This window comes from Varroa jacobsoni, unplaced genomic scaffold (assembly GCF_002532875.2).
Source record: "Varroa jacobsoni isolate VJ856 unplaced genomic scaffold, vjacob_1.0 scaffold_492, whole genome shotgun sequence".
NCBI classification, from domain to species: Eukaryota; Metazoa; Arthropoda; class Arachnida; order Mesostigmata; family Varroidae; genus Varroa; species Varroa jacobsoni.
The window spans coordinates 93,387-109,785 of record NW_019213394.1 but is presented as its reverse complement, the minus strand read 5'-3'; the positions used below and the strand labels follow the sequence as shown (position 1 = coordinate 109,785).

Below are 16,399 nucleotides of genomic sequence, written 5' to 3'. Positions count from 1 at the left end.
TATATGTCGTGTTTTCATTGAAAAATTAATAACAAGCTTTACAATGCCTTCCAGTTTGTGATGCTGGTGGTGAGAGCAGAAAGTCTGGTCCTACATTTTAAAAATACGTAATATACATACGTAATAACATTTTAATAATACGTAAAAAGCATCTATTAGATAGCCTTCGGATTTTAGAGATGCGCGCAAGATTTTTCGAGTGCATTTTGCCGTGTTGCGGTGCTCACTAGAGAACGACATCAGATTATAAAATTGACGATAATATACACAAATTCGAAAGATTATGCCAAAAGGAGAGTTACTCATCATAGCTTCAAGGCTTCGTGAATACAACAATGTCTACGCAAGATTCAGAATACTTTGCCAGGACCGCAGCAATCGACAGAAGAGATAGCTTCTGTCAAACGCTCAGCTTCATATGAACAATAAGAACTCATAAATAATCGCAATGACATTGCGTATTAAGCAAAAACAAAATGGCGCCCAATTGATCTTTGATTGAAGAGAGACCGAACAACATTTGTCGCAATGGGGGGTCATATGTCAGGGCTATACTAGACAAGCGTATGAAATTAGGGGTATTTTTATTGTGTGCGGTAGACTCTGCGGAGAAAACAGAAGAGGTATGGAAGCAATCCTGTACGGGTGGTAATGCTATTGCCCAATAACGTCTCAGTTCTAATGAGGAGGCCTTTATCCCTGTTCATCAATTAAGCTGGTGTCCAGTTTGTTTATCAAACGAAATCAGCGGGTATATTCTTTTAGAGCATTTGGCTCCAAACATGTAATCAGAGTAATTTACAATGTAAATGGTTATTCTCTTTATGTCAGTGAGGGCCTAAAAATACAACACGGCCCAGCTGTAACTGTGGCAGATATCTGAATGAATAATGCTTCCACGAGTATTGAAATTGCTTGACAGCCACAAGTGGAAAAACTGCTATCGAAACAACAGTATACTTCTAGCGGCCGACTAAGAGCCTGATTATTTTGCAAAAAAAAAAAACAAAAAACAACAATAATAATTGTTTTTAATACTGTAATGAAAAGCTGTAAAAGATTTACGGCATTGGGTCGTAATAGATGTAGCTTAATCGACAGTGCGCGATGTATCAGAGTTCTAGTTAGGCTTAGCTGGTTGGCTGACTAGTATCTGCTATATCGGTAGACGTTGTGATATAGGGTATCATACGTATGAATGTTTATGGATTGCCTCTTTTAATCATGATCATGCGGGAATGCGTGCTCACAGGGAAGCCGCGCCGTCTCGAACATATCTTTTAATCCGATCCCGTTTTCAAAGTTCTGATTAAGACGCTTCTGATGCTATAATGCGTTTACTTCATAAGGAATTTAGCGGTTCTATCTTTGTGCAAGGCGTTTCCGTAGTAAGTAACGCTTTATAGCAAATGACGCCTTGCCGCCCTTCTATTCAAATACTATCACTGAAATAGTTGCCGGTCCGTCACCGTCTCTATAGTTTATTTGCACTGCCAGAAGTGATTGGGGATTAACGCGTAACCTTCGATACGGGTGTACTAAGCGCTATACGAACAGACAATAACTCCACTCCAGTAAAAGTCTCGTCGAAAATACATAATATATATCTATATATATATATATTTAGTTAACAGAATAAGAGATGTATTATACAGAAAAGTCATACGGTCAGAACCTCCCCTATCTACAAACAGAGCGAAATGCAGTTGGCACTAGTACGACTCGTCCGTGCGATAGATGTTTAAATAGCGATACGATTATATACAGCGACAAAATGTATTCAATCAGAATCACGATGACAACAACTGATCAACAGAACACCGTCTACATTTCGTTGCCCTCCTATCATAACAAGCTAACCGAAGGCTGCCAAAGGTTAAGCAGGTATTCTCATCATATGTCTGGAGTAGAAGCATGCATGCTTAGTTCTATTAAGCGGTAAGATTTCTCACTGTCTTCTGTTGTCTCTATTGTTCTATCGATTGCTATCGAACTTCGGTAAAATTGGCAACTTCGTTGGGCTATCTTCTTTATTGGTGAGTCACATCATTCGAGTACAGCAGGCACTGGCGAAGATCAGCGGATCTGCGGAGAGTGCTGTTAAGTCAGTTTTACAGAATTAAGGGACTGGCCTGGCCCGGTATAAATGCACGATATAATAGAATTACTCAAGGTTTCAAATGTAACAGTGCTAGTCATCGTTGTTAGCTCTAATTCTTCCATGCGTACAAATGAAGACCTTACTTCAGCTTTTACAGACGAATCACCTACAATATGTTGCAGAGCTTGACATCAACGTTATGAGTTTGGTTGAGCACAACGTCTTCTTGTGCCCATAAACCTGCCTACTTATGACTGATCGCCCTGTCTGTTGCCTAAAAACATAATGTGGCTGACGGGGGCGAAATGCGCTTTGTTGAATGAGGCGGTACGCATGATTCTGCAGGGAGGTATGTCAATACAGAAGCCAGCTTTCTGTGCTAATACACCGATCTCTCACGTTGGTGACCTGTAAAATGGTGATAGCTGTGACGTGGTCATCTGTCTACAGTCACAGTACGCTGGCAATGCCGCATGTGAAAAATGGTCCAACGGTCCACTTTTTCTAGTGGAAGCCTCGAGACAGAAGAAGGCCACAGTCGTTATGGGTTGTTCCGTTTCAGCCGTTCCATAGAACAGCCTCGAGAGAAATGGTTCTGGGCTTGAACGTACAGACAACGTCCTTCAGTACATGGATAGCCTAGACTAAACGTAGAGTAAAACAGACAAATGCGGGAAAGCTAATTAGAGACAGTAGAGATGAAAAACATCACAAAAATAAAAACGCTTAATTAAATATCCGGTGGATAAAAATTAAATTATTTACGACTAAGTTGTCCTTTATAAACAAGCACTTGTGGATCTGCATAAGTTGAAGTGAATGAACTTACATAATAGTTACAAGCTTTACTAGTTTAGGTAGCTTGAACTTTTACGTCCGTATCATTAGGAAGTAGAAAACTTCAATACAATGCCTCGAGCTTTAGTGTAGTGTTTAGTAGCGTTTCTGGTTTATTGTTTTGGTTGCAGGATCACATGAATCGATTTCCGCAAAATAGTCTAGAATAGAAAATCATTGATTCGTCTTTGAAATTTGACTTTCTTTGGGTCTTTATGATGACGAAAAGCTCGGTGTTGTAAAAGCCTTCTGAAGCCACTTTTTGTGCTTTGTATCTTTTATCTGTTTGAACGTCTCACTCACAGATTCTGTTGTTATACATGGAGTTGTGTAGCTCCAAACATACGCATCTATGATGTGTGACATTAGCACGCCACTCATCAAATTTGTAGACGTCGTGCCTCCCTACGAGCGCCATCATGTACGCTATACACACGTATCGCTACGTACATTGCAAGCACTGAGACTCTACTGTTTTTTTTTTCATTTGTTCAATATGGTATTTCAACTAACAATTATTCAGTAAAAAAAAAATCGAAACGCTTCCGATAAGGACAGCTACCCATAATTCCAAAACAAACTACCGTTACCGAGCGGAGTAAAACGCATCACCGACTACTACTGCCTCCGTCTTCGCCGAGATTCAACCTAACAATTTTACGACGGATCTCTGTCCTCATCGTTCATACTTCGTCGGATTCCTCGAGTATCCTCTGAGACAGGATACCCAGTTTGACACAACTACACCCCATTCTCTTTTCATTATATTTCTCTATTTATTGTGTGTTTATAAAGCTGGTTTCGTGGTAAGTCTATCGTGCTCAGTCGATGGTTCACCCTTGTCTGAATCACCGAAAAATTTAGATAGTTCGTTCTGACGGCTCGCTCTTAATGGGGATAGCGTTCTGTCGAGGGCATCTTTAATACGCGATTGTGGCGTCTACTGATTGGAAGACTACAAATCGGATTTGCCAGTCTCCGTCGTCTTTATATGAATTGCAATAATTACCGTGCTTCTCCCCGCGAATAATCGCACACGACATGCAAGGAATGAAATGTTAAAAAAGTTTGAACAAAGTAGGCATGCGTCAAAGGCGCTCGATCATCTGTATTCATTGAGGACAAGATCTGTCGAATACATTTTATAGAAATGCGAAGCATGGATGATGGCTACTTGATTGAGGTAGATCGCATAGATGGTAGTGGTTTTTGTGTATATTTTTTTCGTAAAACAAACGAAAATATGAAGAGGTAATGCGATATGCACTTACACGAACGGTAAAGAGTGTCGACTTTCGAAGCTACGCCATCTTTTCCACACTAGCTATAAATGTATTTAAACAAGCAACCAGGAGCCCAGCTGAAATATACCGATGTACTCGGGTTGCATCTGAAATTTGCTTCTTGTTGTTAACTTCCGTGGATGGTTTGGGCAAAACTTGGGTGAACTTTTAGTAACACAGACACAATCGACACTTGATAATATTCCGTTATAAACACAGCGTCCTTGAGAACCTCAAACAAAGGAAATGTCCAGCACGAAAAGCTTCTCAGATCTTCGGAGGTTTGCACTGCCGGTGCAACAATTTTGCCGGTGCAAAAACCCGTTTCAACTTTTACTAAATAAACAGATCATTGTAATCAGCGAAGCATGCAAAATGTTCTCAGCCTGTCCTAGAAAAATCCAGTAACTAAAAAGTCATTATAAACTGCCAGATCAAGAGCAGTTGTTAGCATACTCGTCATGTTGATTGCACTATATAAGAATTTCTGTTGCTGACCACCGACCTTAAAAAATGAGCAAAATCGCACACTTCCCTTTCTATGCGCCCCTCTATATGTTCTATCCACGAACGTTTCATTATGACCTGTGGCACTTGTCTTTATAGCCGTCTTAGTTTGGGCATCGCCCCTTTTTTCGGTTTGCCTTTGCCTCCACTTCTGATTTCCACTGAGCGATGCTTTCGTCAGCGCCAGCGTCTAAACGCTTCGTCTGTCGACACCGTGTGACTTTTACCGCTGCTATCCCCGTCTTACCTTTTGTTTCATTTTATCAAGTTTTTTTTTTTTAATTTTTGCCACAGCATTGTAGCGATTGGTTTTAGGGGCCGCTTATCGGGTTGGTAGATGTCGTTTCGAGTTGGATCGGAGCGCGATGTACAGGAAGCGCGCAAGATGGCACCATTAGCTACGGGCAAATACGTAAAGACTCAGCTGCTCGCTGCCGATTGCGGCGTAGATCATAGCACGACGATATGAAATCTCCATTCGCATATTCGTCCACACCACCGTATGATCCGCCAGAATCAGCGGGATGAGGCAGTTGTATTTGGCTTCTTTTTATTTTCCAGCCGGTCAGTCTGGCCTTTTGTTTTCGCCTCTGGCGGTATCAGCTATACAGCCATTGGTTTATTCATGTTAGAGTGAAAAGTAGCATCGATGTCTACGGTTATTTTTTGCATTTTCTTGTACTTCTTTTCTCTTTTCAGCATTGCTTGTTGGCTAGCTATTCCCCTATTGAGCGGTTTGCTGCGCCAACCGATAGGAACGCCGATCTTGCTTTTATGTAGCTGCAGTAAACGGTTCCACTCAAACGATGCCGAGAACCGTTGCCGCCATTTTTGTTATGGTCACTGATTGCCGACAAGCTTTAGTATCATAAAAGTCTAATCAAAGATGATGTCTTATAACGGGCAGCGTAAGAAGGGATCGATGTATGTGCTAAACTAATCATATAAAATGTATATGTAGAATGGAAAATATTTAACACGTGTTATAATATAATAGTAGCGAAGGAAGTAAATGTTCAGCTCATATCGTTAAGAGGATCGAGCGGATCGATTAACACTATAAAAAACTAACGTCTGTTACTATTATAGATAAAATCTCGATTAAGAATGTCATGGCTGATTTAGGAGACAGCAGGCGCATAGCTTTTACCTGATCCGAAAGGAAGATCGATCAATCTGCAGAACTCTATTTGGTAAAAGTTAAATTAAACCAACGTAATTTTTATTCTGAAAGGTGATCGTTAGTCGATCACCTGTCGATTTTATCGGTGGTGTAAGTCGTTTGGCATACCATATTATCTAACTAAGTAAATATATAAAATATTACAGCATAAAGTATATAGCAGTAATATACGTACACAGATATATATGGTTGTATAGTAGTGTGACGCCTTTCTTGACTCGAAGCTGTATATTAGTGAGATGTTTCTGAACATAGGTTTCTGCTTTATCAATATTCCTTCAAACCACACAGGAGGCTAGTAGCTGTAATTTGACGGTGTCATGGACGCCTACTACAAGAGAAAGGGTCATCCTTTCTATCCTTAAACAAAATACAGAAAAACTATCCTTCAACAAGAACTTCTTCTGGACACTGTGATAAGCAAGTTCTAATTAATTCTAAAAAGCATTTTTTTAGAATAGGCTGCGCACTTATATCTACTTACAACGTGGGTTTGTTAGTAGGTTTGCAAACGTACGTGCATTGAGCAAGGAGGCTTTTATATGTTAGCTATCAACGATAAGATTTATCATTAATATTTTAAATAAACTCGTTTTACCAAAGACTCCTTTTTGTCGTAGACAAACCATGATGAAAATTCAGTAAAGGCTCACCCATCCAGCCGGATGTGCGCCATATATCTACATTTAGAGCTAATGTAAAGATCACTTCGTTAAAGGTCTCGCTGTTATCTTCGAAGCACTGATCGTTGTTATTGCCTATGTACCATATATCGAACAAATTATATGTATGTATAACACTTTTCTCTCTATATAGTAGTAATACATTGTGTTTCTCAAACGTGTATGTATCACAGAATACCACCGAGCGTTGCGGCTCGTGCGTCAAGAGAACGGATCGTTGTGTACTGCAGTGCATTCTGCTTAAATACTGTAGCCCTGCCAAAGAAGCACTCCACCCTGTCGTCATCTAAACGAAAACTTTAAACATCTAGCCGTTGTATTGATAAAAGTATCTGTTCTATTTTACGTCATACATTCTTATAATACGAACGTCGTCCGCATCGTCAAGATCATGGTTCTATTTTGTGTGCTCAATGCTGGTAAAACGTGTATTAGACCAGGACGGGTGTATTGTTCATATAATTATAAGCAAAGTTTAGAATATCCAGGAGAAACGTCCGCCATATCTGTATCCAGTTAGTTTTTTCTAGGTGACTACAAATTCAGTCAGTTGGGTACCACGCTTTAAAAAAGTTGCAGTAGATATACCACCATATTTCATTACAGATTTGGTTTGGGTAGTTTCTCCCTAAGGCGGTAATTAAAACAACAAACACGTTTTGGTAGCTTAGATAACTTGAGATCGTCTGATGGAACTATGGCTAACTTCGATATCGAAACGCATAGAGATAGTTTGAGGTCGAGATCAAAAGGTCATCTCTAAACCCGTTCTAAAAATTTCTGGAAAGCAACAATTTGCTGCTCGTCATTGGCTTTTACGTGGTTAGCGTAAATTTTGGTGTATACATTCAAAATGTAAAAAGCAAAATATGAAGCATGTACATAGGCGTTTCCTGAAGATAAGAAGAGACTGCTGTTTCGCACAAAAGTTCCTGCTCTTCATTCAATTCACTAGAATTTTTTTTTACTACATTTGGGTAGAGAAGCTTGTCTGAATAACTGTTTCAAATGTGGGTTTAAAATTAGAATATATACAATTTACTGTTGTTTATCATGAGATATCATTTATTTTGTGTCTTTAACTGTTGCATGACGACAAAACGTTTCAAACAGTACACGAGCTATTCATTCTCTTAACATTGTCATGGTTAGCCCGGTGTATTATACTTTCCAGGAGTTTGTATGCGACCCATGTGGGAAAAGTAGTAATAATAGAACTAAGACCACTGTTGGCCTTAAAGCATCGCTAAACGTACTTGTGAACTGCACATAAATTTCGCTTCCTAATGCTGCAGCTTGTTCTAATAGTCTTCTCCCCAATCAGCATCTTCTGCAGCTTATTCTGAAACATGACTTATGTTTTATCATTACGTTCCGTTTTAGGCAAACGAATGATACTTACATAATTTAACGTCAGCCATTGCAGCTCGTTATGGGAACGAAGAGCTTTTTTAAGAGATGTGACCTCCTTAACGAAATGCTCGTGCATCGCATTTACGTCACGGAAAATGCGGAGAAGGCGATTTCGCTAGGTGTTGAGTAGATTATCATTCCTGCGATCATAATCCCCTCTATTTAGGTCTAGGAGCAGCCATGCTGGATGATCAGGATTGGAGTTGTACGGAGTAGTAAATGTGACTATGGCTCACATCGATAGTGCCGGGGGCGTCACGTTTTCTAAAGAGTCATCCGCCGCCGAGGACATTGCGACCTCTCTTGGGTCAGTGACTAACTACTGTAGTTCAATTTCACTGAAGAAGTTTAGAAATCCCTTTTTTTTGGACGAGTCCTTGCTGTAGGGATTATCGTTTGCTGTTCTTAGAAAAACAGCTCTAATCGTTCCAATTTATATCACATTCAGAGTTCTGCAGAAAACGACCGAAGAAAAACCTATGTAGGACATATATATTTTCTTATGCTCAGAGTGTGAGCAACAACAGTTGCTACTTTGGACGCGTTTAGGGTATGAACGCCCTAGCCGATATATTGTCAGTTTCCGACCAACGGCTCGGTATCGTACGATATATATGAGCAAGTGGAAATTTAACCGAACGAGGCCAACGAGGTAAAATAGAAGCTACCATCGTCTGCGCAAAGAGCGGAACTGGCTACGAGAGAAGAATAATCTGGTAAAATTCGGAGGTGCTAAGAACATTTATTACTGAAGAAAGTCACACCTTCTGGATCGTCCCTCAGTTCTTATAAAAAGATCCATGAAGCTTTCTAGCAGTTAATACACGTCAGGCGGTCACTACTAGAGATTTAATATCGAAGTGAGATGCAAGACAAGATTAGACCCTTTTTTCAAAACTTACAAAGGGCGGAACAAATTTTTAAGGAAATATAAAAAATATTAAGGTACTAGTTAATACTGGTTGCTAGCTATTTAGGGCTGACAAGAGAAATGATGCAACATATTAAATTGGGTAAAAATAAAAAAGAACAATGAGTGATTAAGTATCTATCAAAGTGTAAATGCACGGACGTTACAATGAAAAGCAAATCATTACGTTCTCTCAGAGCTCACAGTGATGAACTGTGGGTAATATATGAAAAGCTGCCTTTTTTTCTGCGAAACAGGACATTTGACATCAACGAACCGAATTAGATTATCAGACCCCAAAAAGCTGTCAAACTTCATATTGGCCAACTTCTTTGTAGTGATGACGATATACCACCGTTATATCCCTGACATTATCTTATATCATCCTTCTTACTTCTTCAGTCGGGAAAGACGTATGCTAACGACATTGCCTATGTGTTTCGCTCACATATATATATATATATATAAATTATAGCTATTACTTTTTGGAACAATTTATGCTTTACGAACGTGTGAGGGTCTAAGGGGGTGATCCAAAAAATGTTTACTGCTATTTTAACTACGAATTTTCGGCTAAATCATTGTAACTAAGCGGGCACCACCTAATTATCTTTGGCGGGGCTATGTTTATATCTATTGGCATTACTGAACACTATAAAGAACCCAAAAGTAATTAAATGTAAACGCCGCCTACTTTCCTTCTTATTTACGGCTTATGATCAATGTGACAGAATGTATTTATTTAGCGAACATACTAGAAAATAACTCATTTTGGTACACAATCTACGACGCTTGTTATTTCACATAATGAGTAATACTTGAGGTGTAAGTATTTGTGAAGTTCGATTTCTTACGGTTGATTAAGATAGCACTTCTTTTTTTTTTGGTTGCGCTATTTTGTGGGTACAGATGTTGCGCACAGAGGTACGTTTGCGCGTACGGCCCTGGCATCCAGCTGATGTCCCTTAGTTGATCAAGTCATCACTATTTTTACGTTTGTCCCCATCCTAGTAAAACTCTAAGGACCGTCAAGTGCTCAATACTAGAACCGTGGCAACGACGTTGGCGGGCGTTACCGTACTCCTTGCTCAACCAATAATTTTAAACGTTTCACTTTCTCTAGTGAAAAGGAAATTTCAGTACTGTCATACTACCCGTATCTAGGAGAGCCTTTTTCGCGTTTATAATTATCTTAGTTATTGGCTCTAATTCAATGGATTTTAGTACGATGACGGTATAATTCGAAAGGCGGCGATATCGTTTACCTACAGAATTTTCTCACGAGCTTTATTAAGTTGCGTTGCTCACTGTCTGAAGACGATAAAAAGCGAACGTTTATTAGGCGCAAAAAAATTAGAGCAGTATTATATTATAATAAATGTATGTACCTCCTCTTTGTAACCGCCTTTATCGTAACAGTTAAATGTAAAAAATAAACTAAAAAAAAACAGTTATTTTGGCAACTTAACCTTTTCCGCCGCAAGGTGTTGCTTTCATGAGTAATAAAAGTAAATCGAATCTCGAGGTCTGCTATTGGCTAATTAAATTCTGTTAAATAACAAAATGAGGTATATACGGCATGTGACAGCAGGATATAGTTGAATTTTTATTGGTAATAGATTCGATCATATAATAGATTATTTATTGTTTTATTTTTAAGATACAAATGGTAGATAATGGCTTTATTAAATACACATAGAGATACGAAAATATCTAAATAACAGTAATAATAATAATAAGCAATGACGATTCGTTCCGTTTATTTGATCACATCGATTCTGAGTAGATTTGTTCTCAGAATTTAAAGGTTGTTTAAGGTTCAGATAGCATAGCATTGTAGAAGAGGTAGGAACTCAGAAATACCACACACGGTTGGGCTTCCTAAGACACAGGTTTACTAGTTTTTCTTTACTCATCACCGCGGACGTATTTGGCTAGCAGTAATATCCCTACCCTTATAATTTTATATATATTATTATGTATGTTCTATTAGTCTGCACCTATTACGTATTTCGATAACCTACATGACCCAAAGGCTCCGTCGGCCTCTTCAAACATAAACATTGCTACGAACGTGTTATAACGATAATTCCCTATTTATTTGTTTATCTGTAAAGACAGAAGACGGAAATGTCGCTGGACAGTTTGGCTAGAGCTTGACGTCACAATAGCTAATGAAATTATTCAGAACCCACTGGCTCATTCAGCATTTACCGCCATTTCAACGATGTTCTGCCCAGCAGAATAGTGCATAACGTATATTTTTAAATGGTATTCAATCTCCTTAATTGGTTTTCCCGACTCTAGGGTCACATATGCGGAATGATTCCATTTGGCATTTAATCGTCACCCTGTTTTATCAGTAACTTACTAACTACTCAAGTCTAACCGAGTACTAGTTTATGCCCAGACACAATATTTGCCCACTTTTTGAAAATACGCTCTGCCAAAGACATAAACGTCGTAATGCACGCATTTATATTTTACCCGTTGGCCACACCCGATTTATTTATGAATGATAGATTACATTAGCTTGCCTTGCGCATGTTCTCTCCCCGCAGCAAAGGTCAGATATTCTCGCTGTGACTTACTCTTCAACAGCTGAAGTTGAGCCATGCTCAATCCCCGTAATCGGTGACGTGTTTGACTCGTAACCTTTGAAACGCATTGTAGCTTAGGTTCGAACCCGGCCATAGACAAACCTTTTTCGTGCCCGCAGGAGCCAGCCGTTTGATGGAGGGCCGCACGGCGATGCCGGACGCAAACTCGCATACAGAGATTTAGTCTTATTGGCTTGCACTTTATCCATGCCTACGTAATCATGTTACCTTCGCGCTACATGTTTAGGCAGTGCCCCCCTCCTGAGATGGTCAACATGGTGGGCCTGGCCCATTAGCGGAAATCAATGCATCAGTGTTTTATATCAGCTCACTTTTGCGACACCTACTTTATGGAGAGTAGTGAAAATTTCCAAGAGCCACCGATATGCAGTGAACGAAACAAATGTACACCTATTTGTGCCAAAGGTTGTACAACTATTTTTCAGAGCTTTAGCTATCGACTGTTATGAAAAGGAACACTTATAATCGGAATTAATTTCGTTTTGACAAAACCATAAAAGCACCGATCAAGAAATCGTCTTGGATGGTAATATTTTCAGCCACTTGCATCGAATTTTATACTCTAGTTTGTGCTTAGAAATTGCGTTCTTTGGACAGGTAACAATAGGATGATAAATCTGATAATAAATGATAAATACAAAAAGCGACTCCTAACATTTCCTATTAGCTTAACCATCTGCGACTGGGCCCCGGCTTCGAACATGTTGCTTGCAAACTCTAGCACAAACATTCGTTAACGACGGAGAGTTTGTTAACCTTACCTTAACTGGACACGCACTTTCGTAAAGGAAAGACTTCACGTTTAGATGGGTTCTAGGTAGCTAAAAGCCGTCTAAATTGAACAATATTCAATTTTGGTCTTTAAACGTGTGTGCAAACTATTTGATGTTTTTTTCTAACGTAAATGTATATAAGCTAAAATGGTCAAATTAATTCTACGGTCGTTGTTTCCTAAACGAGTTTCTTGCTTTGATGTTTTTCGTTACGATCTGTGAGCTACGACAGTGAAGGACAAGTCTGCCAATGTCCCGAAGCGATATACATCCTTACTATCTCAAACGAGAGGAAGGGCCAAGAGAATGATGCCACAAATGCAAATAACCCAAAAAGGTAACACGGAGCACATTGATATTTTTTCAGCTATTCAGAGGACGACGGTCATACTGGCCAAAGCCGGTATGTCTTTATATACCTTAAGAGACTTAAACAGAACGGCGCTTCTATGAGAAGAAATGAGAAAAAACCTTAAAAATTTACGCCAGCGAAGCACGTTGAAAGGATCGACTGTTGTGATACGATCGTCTTCGATTTAGTCAAGGCCTTCCATATAAAACTGCTAACGGGTACAGCTTGGTCCCCCTTTACAAATTAGGCAATTGTATGTCAAATCGCTAATAAAATTTCCCGCACGTGTTACGTGAGGTCCTCAGCTCGTTTAAGTTAAACGCTAGAAGCAGAATTAATTTTTTTCTAATTTTGTGCCCTGTAAAGTAGGCGTATTTGTCGTATGTCGAGGCTTCTTTGTACCCCCAAATAGATAACCCAGTACATACGGCCATGTTAGCTGTTTGGTACTGTCTTTAAATGCTTGAACAGTGTTCTGTAATGGCTATACACTGGCCGATCACGTCAAAACGCGTCTCGTCAAACTTTAATGCAATTGTTGAGTCTACAATTGAACGTCTCTGCCTTTCTGTCAATCTTTACACCTTGATTTTATCGAGTCAGAATGCAAACAAACAGAAACATAGTCTGGAAACGGAAATGCGAAACATTCAGATTCGAATTGCGATGTCCATCTCAGATAAACAGAGAAGCAACGGTATTGACCGAAGCACGATGATCTGCTCCCAGTCGTTATCAGACGACAATTCAAATTTCACCGCCTACGGTCCTTTGATTCACGTATATACAGATCATTCTGGGGGATCACGGTTTATGTGCGTTTAGTAAACGAGTGATATTGCCGTTATTCATCGATAGTATAGAAATAATGTCACCGTTGTAAGTAGTCATCGTATATTTTGGCAAAATTTTCGCATGATGTAACTAAGGTGAGTTCGGTAGACTATATGGTAGAAATGCTTATATGTATATACATACATATAAATGTATGTATATAATGAAAAATAAAATTTTGGTAGCCTGAAGCTTCCGTTTGGCCAATATTGACGCGCATATATCTATTATAAATCTGATAGTGAACACACTTAACTCAGATCCAGCCATCAGATGTTTCCTTGATCATATAACCTTACTTAATAATTCACTCAGTTAGATTTTATATGGAAAAATATAATTAACATCGCAAATAATACTGTTGATAAATAAGTTGTCTTAAATTCTCGATTTTTCTTACACCGGTAAGGAGTCATAATGTAACGAATCAGACGGCAATGGTAGTTTTCATACTGACACTGGGTCAGACAAACTTGTCAGCGGAATCTCGTACGACGTACACTTTAAAAACAAACGTTTTTATAAGTAAAAGCTTTTCAGTTGGATAGGCATGCTGGGTTCGATTCTAAATTCGAATTGAGCCATATTTAGCAACCCTCAGCTGATCTTGGCTGTACAGAACCTCGACTGTTCATAAATGGAGCCGATTTTCTGTGCAGGAATACTTAGGAAGCTTAGAGCAGCAGAGCTTGAAGTTGTCTTTTTCTGTCACTTTTCGCGCTTATTACAAGTTGTTCTTGTTGTTTGAGTAACCAAACATTATCGCTGCCACCCGTATCAAGTGTTAAGCCAAATTTTCAAAGATGACTTAGTAGCAACGTTGCAAACCTAGAAGGTATTAGGAACCGCATGAATACCAAGTTACAGTTACTTACAGGCGTGCCGAACGTGAAGATAAGCTAAGTAGATGATAGAAATCATCCAATTTGGCTGATCATAAAAATATGCTGTACGTCAAAGAAATAGCCACATTCATCCGAAAGTACTCACACAGCACCCACAAAATTCAAGCTCGTTTTTTTTTTTCTTAGCTCGAATTGTACTCGTGCACCTGCATAAGTGATTTAAGATAGGAAATTAATGAATTTTAGCGATGACAATTTTCAGACCATCTGTATAAAAGCTTGATAATTACGTAGAGTTGATGCAAAGCAAACTTTATTTCTGCATTCAAATCTTTCTATTATTACTATTTATTTGTATATACGTAAGCAGGTCAGGTAGCATGTGCTTCAAGTAGAACGGGTATTTCCGCTTCGAGCACATGCTGGCGAACATAGGAAATGTACCTATTATAATGGAAGTAATTCTTTCTGCACAACTCGTAATGGCTACGTTTGCTCAGGAACGGGATGTGTTAGTGGTATTAGCTAAACTAACCTTAACTAAAACGACAATTGCAATATCTCGTATCTGTAAGTTCGGCGGTGATGAAGAGCGACTTTTTATTCTGTGAAGATTTATATATTGACCATCCTACCTATAATAATTACTAACAAGCTTCTTCAGGTTCACAATAATGATAAACTATCTTTCCAGGAATTTCTACAGGATAATCTTCCTGCACTGAACCGCCAAGAAAAGCGTCTGAGTCCACCCGTACCCATCTTGGCTCTCTAGGGAAACCAAAGGAAAGACTTTTTAGCAATTTTTTACTATAATTTAATAGGAACATTAATACTGAACGCAAAAGCAATCGCAAGGGGTACGTGGCGCCAGTTATCTGCAATCATCTGTGCCGAATATCCTGTGACGTGTCTTTAACTTCATAGAGTTTCGGCGTGTTAAGTGATCGGATTTGTCTGATGCTTTTTTCTCTTGGAAAGTATTTGATCTTCTCTAGTGCTTTCGCCGTCGACGTTTCGTCGGAGAAGAACGCGTCGCCGTACTGATAATTCCTTAAATCCATCACTGTTTTGGACTGCCGCCCACGTCGTTCGCAGCTACAAAATTGTCAAAAAAGAACTGTTAGAACCGAGTTACTCAGTCGATTTCGTCTGCATATGACACAACTATGCCAGCCTTGCCCAGTAAGCACTTAAGCGTAACATCGGACCTCCCCGTGCGATAGAGCGCGCTTATACGTTCGATTTCAAGAAGACATCCGTTCATTATTTTACGCACGCAACCAACACGATTACGTTAGTTTTGTTGTTACTAAATTAAAAATAAAAACCTACTAAACTAAAAATGAAAACGGACATAACTTATCCGCGTTTTCGAAGTACGGACAATCACTGCCCCGCGTGAGATTCAAACTGATAGAGATGTTTTCTCTGGTTTATTCCACTTGATATAAATAAGATGCTTTCAATATATCCAAATTATCGTACTGCGAACGGCCATTAAGGAATGAAATTACAACGGTTAATAAAAATAAAATGATCGTTTTTAGATTTCGCCGGCAAAAGAGGGTTATACTTCAGTGAAATTGGCCGGAAAGAAGAAGCAAAAGTGTGAGGCTGGTTAACATAAGAATCATACTTCAACACAGGCACACACGTGGAATGTATTTAGCTGCACAAAAGGTGCACCTATATGCGCACAAGCGCACTTGTCTATGCGCCGGTATATGGTCAAGCTATGTGGCCACCAAGTTATTTCGGTTTGCGCTGCGGTTCCCTCTGGAGGAAGGGGGAGGGGTCGTCTCTGTTCTGGGGTTTTGGTTCTTTTATTGTGACCTTTTTCATTTAAGAACGACGTTTTCGTGCTTCTTGGCATTACAAAAATGACGCTCAAGCGATAGCGTCATTTCACCAAACGAACTGCCCAACCGAAATGAGCCTCGAGTAACCTAACGGGAAGGTCGTTCGAAAGTTTACATCGGAACATCTGAAAACAATTAGGAGGAGCAGAATAAAAGTTAGACTTCTGTTGGACTTTCTTATAGACAGAAGATCCG

General features: G+C 39.3%; 1 protein-coding gene and 1 long non-coding RNA gene across 7 annotated transcripts in view; one reads left to right on the top strand and one right to left on the bottom strand.

Annotated features, from left to right (window-relative positions):
* The window catches only part of LOC111260918 (CD151 antigen), a 94,577-nt gene that overhangs the window by 1,544 nt on the left and 76,634 nt on the right, over positions 1-16,399 (top strand). The window lies entirely within an intron of this gene.
* The window catches only part of LOC111260919 (uncharacterized), a 41,888-nt gene continuing 40,393 nt past the window's right edge, over positions 14,905-16,399 (bottom strand). For 3 of the 5 annotated variants that reach the window (XR_015311267.1, XR_002680639.2, XR_002680638.2), the window contains one exon: positions 14,905-16,329. This is a non-coding gene — a long non-coding RNA (uncharacterized LOC111260919). The remainder of the gene's footprint in view (positions 16,330-16,399) is intronic. The other 2 variants (XR_015311268.1, XR_015311266.1) reach the window with 2 other exon arrangements.